The sequence below is a fragment of the Rosa rugosa genome, chromosome 1 (genome assembly GCF_958449725.1).
Source record: "Rosa rugosa chromosome 1, drRosRugo1.1, whole genome shotgun sequence".
Taxonomy (NCBI): Eukaryota; Viridiplantae; Streptophyta; class Magnoliopsida; order Rosales; family Rosaceae; genus Rosa; species Rosa rugosa.
Genome location: NC_084820.1, coordinates 68,395,053 through 68,403,961, shown reverse-complemented (window position 1 = coordinate 68,403,961; position 8,909 = coordinate 68,395,053). Strand labels below are relative to the sequence as shown.

At 41.1% G+C, this 8,909-nt stretch overlaps 1 long non-coding RNA gene across 1 annotated transcript; it reads left to right on the top strand.

The window, feature by feature from the left end:
* Positions 1 to 863: 863 nt before the first annotated feature.
* LOC133746151 (uncharacterized) lies at positions 864 to 4,931 on the top strand. The gene is made up of 6 exons (XR_009863991.1): positions 864 to 1,175; positions 1,261 to 1,507; positions 1,747 to 1,868; positions 2,726 to 2,757; positions 3,076 to 3,343; positions 4,699 to 4,931. It is a non-coding gene; the product is annotated as an uncharacterized LOC133746151 (long non-coding RNA).
* The last annotated feature ends 3,978 nt before the right edge of the window (positions 4,932 to 8,909 follow it).

Genomic DNA, 8,909 nt, shown 5'->3' with positions numbered 1-8,909 from the left:
ACAATAGAGGAATCACAAAAAGAAGACTCACCTAGTTCATAGAAAACAAAAAAAAGCGATAAATTGAATGACCTTACTTGATTGAGACGAACAGAAATCACCAATTTAGGGTAGTGATAGAGAGACCTGAAAGAAAAGGGGGAAATTAGGGTATAACGAGCAATAATCCTATAATCAATTTAAACCTTCATAAACCACTACACCAAAAACTGCATCACACAACACTAATCACACAACGGAACAGAAATCATCCGTTGTGTGTTTAAGTAAACTCGATTGTACAACGGTATTAGTGATGTTCTATTGTGTGAATGTCAATAAAGTGATAACTTTTTTGTCAGAACTACATTGCACAACGGAATTAAGTATTGTCCGTCGTCTGAGTCTTAAAAAAATTAGCGGCAGATTTCCCTCCACTTTGGAGTCTTGGTTGCCTCTTGAAACACTGAAATTTGGGGTGCTAGGTACAACGGATTTCACTATTTCCGTTGTATGATTGAAAAACTGAGCACCAAAGTTTGAGGAAGCTTGCTTGAATGTCTTCCCCTAGATAGGCTTAGTGCAAGCTGTAGAAATTATACAACAGAATTAAGATTTTTTGTTGTGTGAACTTGGAACTGGGCGGCAACATTTTGAGCTAAAATGTTGTAGGCGCCATGTTTCCCTCCATGATTTCACATTTTGATTTTTAGTGCGACACTCAGACGACAGTTGGGTGAGGTTTTTGTTGTGTGAGTAACTTTGACAATTTTTTTCTAGGTTTAATTGCCACACCACATTGTGGTGCAAAGAAAACAAAGAGAGAAGAAAAACAAAACCTAGGTCTTTGTATCTCTCAACCCTCTCTCTCGAATAGCCTCCCCGAAACGCCTCTCTTTCTCTCTCATGAAACCTCGATCTCTCTCGTGAATCTTTTAGTCCTCCGCGAAAGCTCTCTGGCTCGTGAAACCTCTCTCGGCCCTCTCTCCCCAGTTTCCAATTCCATACTTAATTTCAACCCTCTAAATCCCTAAATCCTCCACCTTTACAGGGAGCCGACTACGATGGCCTCGATTCTCAAGCCGTCCAATGGGGTGAGATGGGAAGACGATGGCGTTTCGGGATAGGCAGAGGGCTCGCTTCTAAGAGCCTTGACTGGCGGTGGCTTTTTTCTCATCCAAATCAGAATTAGATGGGTATGTCAGTGACTCGATTTATATTGCTTAATTATGTAGATGAGATCTTAAGAGGTTTATTTTGTTTTCATCTACTCTTCCGCAGATGCCAAGCCTAAACCCTCTCATCCTCTTCTCAATGCTATCGCCGTCATCTCTCCGCAAACCACCGACCTCATCGCCTACCCTAGACGCCTCTGCGATGCCATTGGAGAGCTCCAGCGCCGCCAGCGCACCGCCGAGTTATGCGTCCTCACTTACCCACAGTTCTTACCCTCACTGCGAGGATCTGTTTCAAACAACGAATCCGAAACACCCATATCATCCACCGTCCTCACCAAATCGAACTTTTGGTAATAATTATTATAAGGTTTTGTTGGGTTTTGGTTAGTTGATCAGTTTAGCTCCAAATATGTCTTACACGTCTCATATCATCCACCACTCCAAATTGGTCAACACTTTAATTGAATTGGGTTTTGATTCTAATATGGGTGTTGCTGTTTACTTTGGTGTTGATCTTGTTGGCAAAACAGGTTCTTCTGTAGTGATAGGATTAGTTAAGCCAGGGTTTAATACTTCGTGAATTGAACAGGTGATGATGATCCTGACAAGAGAAACAAACTAGTTCAGGACTTGAATGATTTAACTGGAGAAGGAAACATTGGTAGTATGCTTGCAGTTGAAATGGGATTAAAACAGCTTGCTTTCCTGAAGGTTCAGTTCTTATACTTTGCTCTCTTTCTTTCATTCTTATATTGTTCTTTCTTATGCAATTCTCCAAATAAGACGTCAGACATTAACATCAACATGGGTCCTCTGTCATTATATTGCTGTCATGTTTCTTTTTTGGTAGTGTACTGCTTTATTGTTAACATGTGTAATGGTTAATATAATGAAGGTTGAGGAGAATATTGTGCTTTATTGTTAACATGGGTCCTCTGTCGTTATCTTGCTGTCATGTTTTTTATACGATCACTTTTCAGTTTATTTCGGTCTCTGTTTTCCGTGTGAATTTAGATTCCAATATCTTTTTGGGTTTATTATTTCCAAGTTTCAGCTGCTATTGTTCTAGCTTTTAATTTGTTCTCTCTTTCAATTGAAAAATACTTGTGTTGACGGTAGTTGTAGCTACAACCCAATTTTTTGTCCGTGAAATCATAGTGTTATGAGTTTGATGTATGAATTTCCTTTAAGTGAGTGTTCAAGGTTTCCCACATGTGTATACGTAAAGTAACTGTGCAGCTTAATTGTAACTACAGTTCAAATGTTAGATTTTTAGCATTAACCCTTGGATGTGCTCGTGAGGAAAAACATTAAAAGTTGGAGTTGATAATGATTGATGAGCCATAGAATCTGTAGATATTTGTAATTAATCTTACTGTTTTTGTTTTCTACCTGTTCTTCACTCTCAACTTCATTTTCTTGCTTTTGATTCCTTAATTAAGGAATGAAGGAATGAATAACTTAAGAAACAATTAACCTTTTTATTTTCTGTTTCTGTTGTTCTGCTATGGTTGTAAAGAAGCTGAGTAAGTTGCATACCTAACTGCCTATCTTTGAATTTTGTACAGTTACAAAAGGAGCACAGCAGCCATATCTGTAGGTAATATATTATCTTCTCTTTTGGGTTGTTTGATACGTAACTGAAATTGAACTCTTGACATATGCTTAAGAAAGTTCAAGGAATTAAGGAAAAGAATTAGAGTTTAATGCTTCTTAGTAACTGGACTTAAAAATGATTGCTTGCTTGGGTTCTTCTTTCTGGTAAAGATTCAAGGGGAATGATAGCAACAATTAATATAAGAGACTAAAACTTGAATTTTGAACAAGTTTGGTGTTTTCTGTTTTCAAGATCACACCCTTTATGCTTTTCATGCTTATGAGTTTTCATGGTGGTTACTGATTAGACTGTTTTGGATAGGAAAGAAGAGTTGTGCCAAAGAAGAGGCCCTGATTTTTCAAAACTGTGTTGTGTGAGCTTGAGATGTCTGCATCAATGTGCTAGTAGTGGAGAATAGCAACTTTTGCGCTGACAAACTTGCTGAACAACAGTCTAGTTCGTTGTGCTTGAAATTGAAGAGTGCGAGGATGTTGAAATATATGTTGAAACTGTTAGGCTGATGTACTGCAAAGAAATGAGGCAACGGCTGATGAAGCAAAGCGTTTCCCGTGTACTCCGAATTCTGAAGGTAAAATGCAGAACTGTGTAAGGCATCAGTTATCTCATTTCTGTGTTGACTGCAGATGTTTTGTTGTTGGTTGTACTTCAATGCCATGTAATGTTCAACCGCTATATCTGTTTCTTAATATTTATTTTTCTATCAGAAGATGAAATTTATTCAAAACTTTGGTCTAAGAAAACCTAAAAAGAAAATAAGGTATAGTGGCGACATTAAAACCTTAGTCAGTAAGAAATAACTGATATAAGGGGAAAAGACATAGCTGAGTAGGGTAGTTCTTACTGCTGTATTGTTTTTATGAAATATTTTCAAGTTTTGCCGAGTATTAGGCTATTTCAGAAATTGCAGTTTTAGAAGCTCTAGTCTTTGAATGGAACTCCTCCTATTTGGACAGATATTTTTTGCAAATCCTTTTGTTTTGCAGAGTATGTATACTAGCTGACAACTATCAGACTGACATGTAGTTGATATAAGCTTGTTGCCCTATCTAGTTCCATTGTAGAAGACTTTCTCCTCCCATTAAAGCTGCCACAAAATTGACTCTTATTCTAATCATCCCATTTCTCCTATTGTTTTTCCTGTTATTTGTACATCTCATCTAGCTTCTCTGTAATATAATTGTTATAGACAAAAAGGACCCAAAAAAATGGAGCAAATATAATAAAAGTTTACCCTTTTTTCAGCAATCGCATTAAATAAATCTGCAATGCACCTCCCTTAAAAGGCATCTGGTAATTTGCATAGATTGTTCTTTGTCCATTATGATTGGGAATGAAAAGAGAGATCCCGATGGGGGTATGTTTTATAGTTGGTGATTACTTATAGATATCTATGCACAAACTTTGTAATTGCTATTTTTGATGGAGATTCTCATAGTCCTGGTGATAATGGTTATTTAGACATGATTAGTCTGGATTAAAGCGATGGTGCTTCAACTATGTACAGTCATGTATAGGTAGAAGTGGCCAATTGCAAACTTTTTTGTTATTTCAGCTCTAATAAGTGTTTGAGGAAGAATTTCCCAGATAAATGTGTCTTTGGATTTAAGCAAGTAATGCAAGTCGCATGCTCCATCTTATTGGAGCTTTCAGCACCCTACTTCCTAATTGCAGAATATGATAAATCATTAGTAGAGTATTGGCACTTCTGATAAAGCATCATACTTTTTTCTTTGTTGCAAGTGATTGCTCTCTTGCATTTAATTTATACCTATGACATCATACTTTTAATTACTGCTAGAACGTCACTCTCTGTTTCTTTCTTGCTTGTATATTATAAATTGTTTAATTCTAAAATGCTTGTATATTATGTACATAGTAAGGCATTATCCCTTTTGTTTTCATTGCATTTGTTAATTGTGTCAGGAACTAAATGGTGGAATGTTGCATAAAGAGTCTTTCCGAGATCGAGCGTGGAGTACAAAGCAATGCAGCAAGCCATATTTTCTTTCATCATGTAAAACTTAACCAGGAAACTTAAATGCTTTTTAGTCTATGAGATGTATGAATGCTTTAGCAATGTTCCTTAAATTCAATATTTGATGAATTGATGTATCACAATGATTTTGGTACAAATGTTGATCATTTGATGGTTTGCATTCAATTTGTATTCCAATTGTTCACTATTAATTTATATCCATTCAAAATTTGGGTACTCACACAACGCAATTATATATATCACACAATGGATTTCAATAAGTTACGTCGTCTAGTTTTAAGCTCATACAACAGAAAATACTAGAACACAGTTGTCTTACTTTAAATCACACAACAGCTAAACTACAAAACCGTTGTATGAAAATCTCAACCCACAACGGCAAAAAAGCAAATTCTGTTGTGTGAACTGCTGCGCATGGATGAGTCCGGCATCTGTCGAGTTCTGGGACAACGGTGTTAAGGAATATACGTCGACTGACTTTATATCATACAACGGTGAATTCACCGTCGTCTGATTTTTCATCAGACAACATCGAGATAGACGACGGTGAGTCTCTAAATCACACAACGTTTTTTCGCCGTCGTGTGATGCAGTTTTTGGTGTAGTGAACGCAATAACAAACCTTGCTTGATTCTGTAGTAGTGATAGCAATTGAAGTCGGATTTCTAAGAACTAGCTTTGAGAAAGAGAGAGAGAGAGACAGAGAGAGTCTTGCCGTCTAGCTATAGAAGACGAGATAGGAACGGATTTAGATCGATCGATGTTCAGTTATTTTTTTTTTTTTGGGTGCTGATACGACGCAGTTTGAGTTGTGTCGCAAATCTCCTTATTTTCTACCTATTTACGACAATGTGTGCGACGACATTTAATGGGGGACGCAAATATATTGGCCCTAACTTTGGGCGCTTAATTCCGCCTAAAATTAAAGACTTTTGCGAGGGCCGCGTCTGATGTCGCAAATAAGGCTTTTTCTTGTAGTGATATATGTGTTTTGGGTAGTGATTTGTAAATAGCGATTTGGGTTGTGTTTGATTTCTGGGTTTTCTGGGTTTGCTGGGTTTAAAGTTGAAGTGGGGGGTGATCCGAACTTTAAGCCTATATAAACCGGTTATGGGGGCTGATTCCTTTGCCCTTTGTTTCTGATTCTAGATACCGGTGCATAACTCAACGAGATAGTTGGTAGGCTTAGAATGGAATCAAGAACTGTAGATACCTCTACTAGCAAGGCTATTTGCTACATCACCAAGCATAAGTAACACCCTCTTTGGGACACCCACAAGCAATGATAGGACCCAACCGTGACATGTATCTTGTAGCCCTATGTTCAAGCTACGCTACGGTATCCGGAAGTGGCAAATACGTTGCCGGGAAGCCACCTTCCCGGCCTTGCCAAGTTGCCCTCACAACATGGCTTCAAGACTAGAATAGTGGGTTCTTGTCCCACATCTAAGAAAATGTAAAGGAGATGGCTTCCTTCACTTATAAAAGGAATGCCTCCTCCCACAACTCAACACACTCCATTACACACTTTGTAATCCCAAACACACATACTACAACATTCAAGTGGACATAGTTTCCCGCTAAGGCGGGAAACGAACCACTATACTTCGCTTGTGTCGTTCTCTCTCTATCTCTCTCTTTATTTATCGTTAATTAGATCCCCACGGATCTAAACATTAACAAGAACAAACACCGAGGCTGGGGGTGCAGGATCCTCTCACCAAGCCTCCGCGAGGCGGGCTAAGGTAGATATAGACCGGTACCGGTAGCAGTAGTGGCTCAGAGAGCGAGGGAAGCTCGGAGTCAGGGGATGTGCAGGTTACCGTTGCTATACCAGAGGGGATACCAAAGCCAAGATACATATTGGTAGACTAGACCGTCTGTGATGAACCCGGTAGGAGCATGACGATGAAGGAGATCAATTCGATGAGGCGGACTAAGGTACATATAGACCGGTACCGGTAGCAGTAGTGGCTCAGAGAGCGAGGGAAGCTCGGAGTCTGGGGATGTGCTAGTTACCATTGCTATACCGGAGGGGATACCAAAGCCAAGATACACGTTGGTAGACTGGACCGTCTGTGATGAACCCGGTAGGAGCATGACGATGAAGGAGATCAATTTAATGAGGCGGAGATGGGGAATACCTGATCAGGTGGAGCTTAGACTCCTACATCCTGGTGAGCTGGCCTCCAATCCTCTACCCGGATGGATGGTGCTCCACGAGAACCAATTTTATCAAGGGTTGTCGCTACCGCTGCTCTGATGCCTGTAGTACCTGCTCAGGATGTTGAACCTGTCGCCGGGGCAGTTGACACCAAATGAGTGGAGGCAGATGTTAAGTATGATAGCGATGTAGGATCTCTACGACATGGGGTGGCCCTCGATAAATGAGTTCTGAGCCGTGTACCGGTACTGTACTCGAAAAAGAAGATGGGTCAAGGTACCATGGCTTTTACTACCCGGGACTTTAAGCCTTTGGTTACTGACTTGCCCACCTCCCAGAGTAAGAAGTAGAGGAATAAGGTGTTCCTTACTGGAGGCCGGTGGCAGATAAAGAACAGGAAGTGGCGCTTAATAGGAACGTGTCAAGCCATCGGGGATCAGGGTTATACCCTATCTGAAGTGGAGAGAAAGCGAATAACAAGAGTGTATGCTGCATGGAGTGACCCTGAAGAAAGAAAGCTCTTATATGTTCATCTGGTACTTCATACTTGATAGACTAGGGATAGGAAGAGTACCTGGTGAGATAGGTATGCATGGATTCCCAAAAAGATAATTTTTTTTTGTTTGCTTTATTTTTTGTGGATAGGAAGAAACCTCGAAAGCATAAACCTGAAAACAGAATGGAGGACTCCAAGTTGATAGATATGCTGATCAACCAAGGGGAAGACTCCTTGCATATTGATGTTGATCTGGCCAACAAGCAAACTGGGTGAAGCATTGAAGAGCTGTTATTGGAGATACCGGACGAAGGATATGGGGACCCGGACCCCAATGCTCCGATCGTCAGGAGAGAGGATGTCCCAACAGATACGGTGGTTACAGGTGGCCCCGGAGAAAGGGAAGGACAAGGTGACGGGTTCACAGGTTTTGCGCTCGAGCAGTGTAGATACCTCTACTAGCAAGGCTATTTTCAATGTCACCAAGCATAAGTAACACCCTCTTAGGGGGGCCCACAAGCCACGGTGGGGCCCAACCTCGACATGCATCATGTAGCCGGATGTCCAGGCTACGCCACGGTAGTCAGAAGCCACCATTGCCAAGTTACCTTCATAAGGATGTTTTCTAAAGACTAGAATAGTGGGTTTAACATCCCACATGGAAGAAAATGTAAGGTGGAGGGGTTCCCTTACCTATAAAAGGGATCCCTCCTCCCACTTAAACACCATCCCATTACAACTCATGTAATCCCCTTGGGCCGCAAGGCCCAACACACACATAGTTAAACATTCAAGTGGACGTAGTTTCCCGCTAAGGCGGGAGACGAACCACTATACTTCTTGTGTCTTATCTCTCTCTCTCTCTCTAAAGCTAACTAGAGCCTTCGGTTCTAACGTTAACAAGCAGGTCCTTGGAAAGTGAAGAGGGCCTCCTCATGTTTAGCTCCAGTTTTGTTGCATCTGGTCAACAATCTCTTTTCTGCGCGGGCGTGCTAGCACCGTTCGGGTGCGGTCGTCGGGGGTGTCCCTTGACCTGACTTCTTTCGTGCGATTGTGGACGAGGAGAGCACAAACCTCGTCGCGGGATTCTTTGTGCCTCATGGTGAGGAATTTTGTTAAGGTTCTTCAAAATCACACAATCGATACTCGACGTCGTAGATCGAGCAGAGCGAAAATCACCGGGAAGTGGGGAGAACTTGCTAAAGCTTGAGTTTAGCTTGACTGGTTTGCGAGGGCGTTACCCTTGCTTGGCTGGTTCCGTAACCGTTGTGGTCGCAGTACTACAGTCGGCTCCGGAGGAGACTAGGACCGAAGCACGTTGACAGAGGGTTTGGTGGCACTGACAATTGACTCATGAGGATTCTGGGACTGGAGTGTGGTCACCGGTAAGAGAAGGAGAGGGGTTGCTCTAGAGAGACTTGGATAATCGTAGAGATTAATTGATGAATTGTGTGTCTCGTAACTTCGTCGTAGCCTCT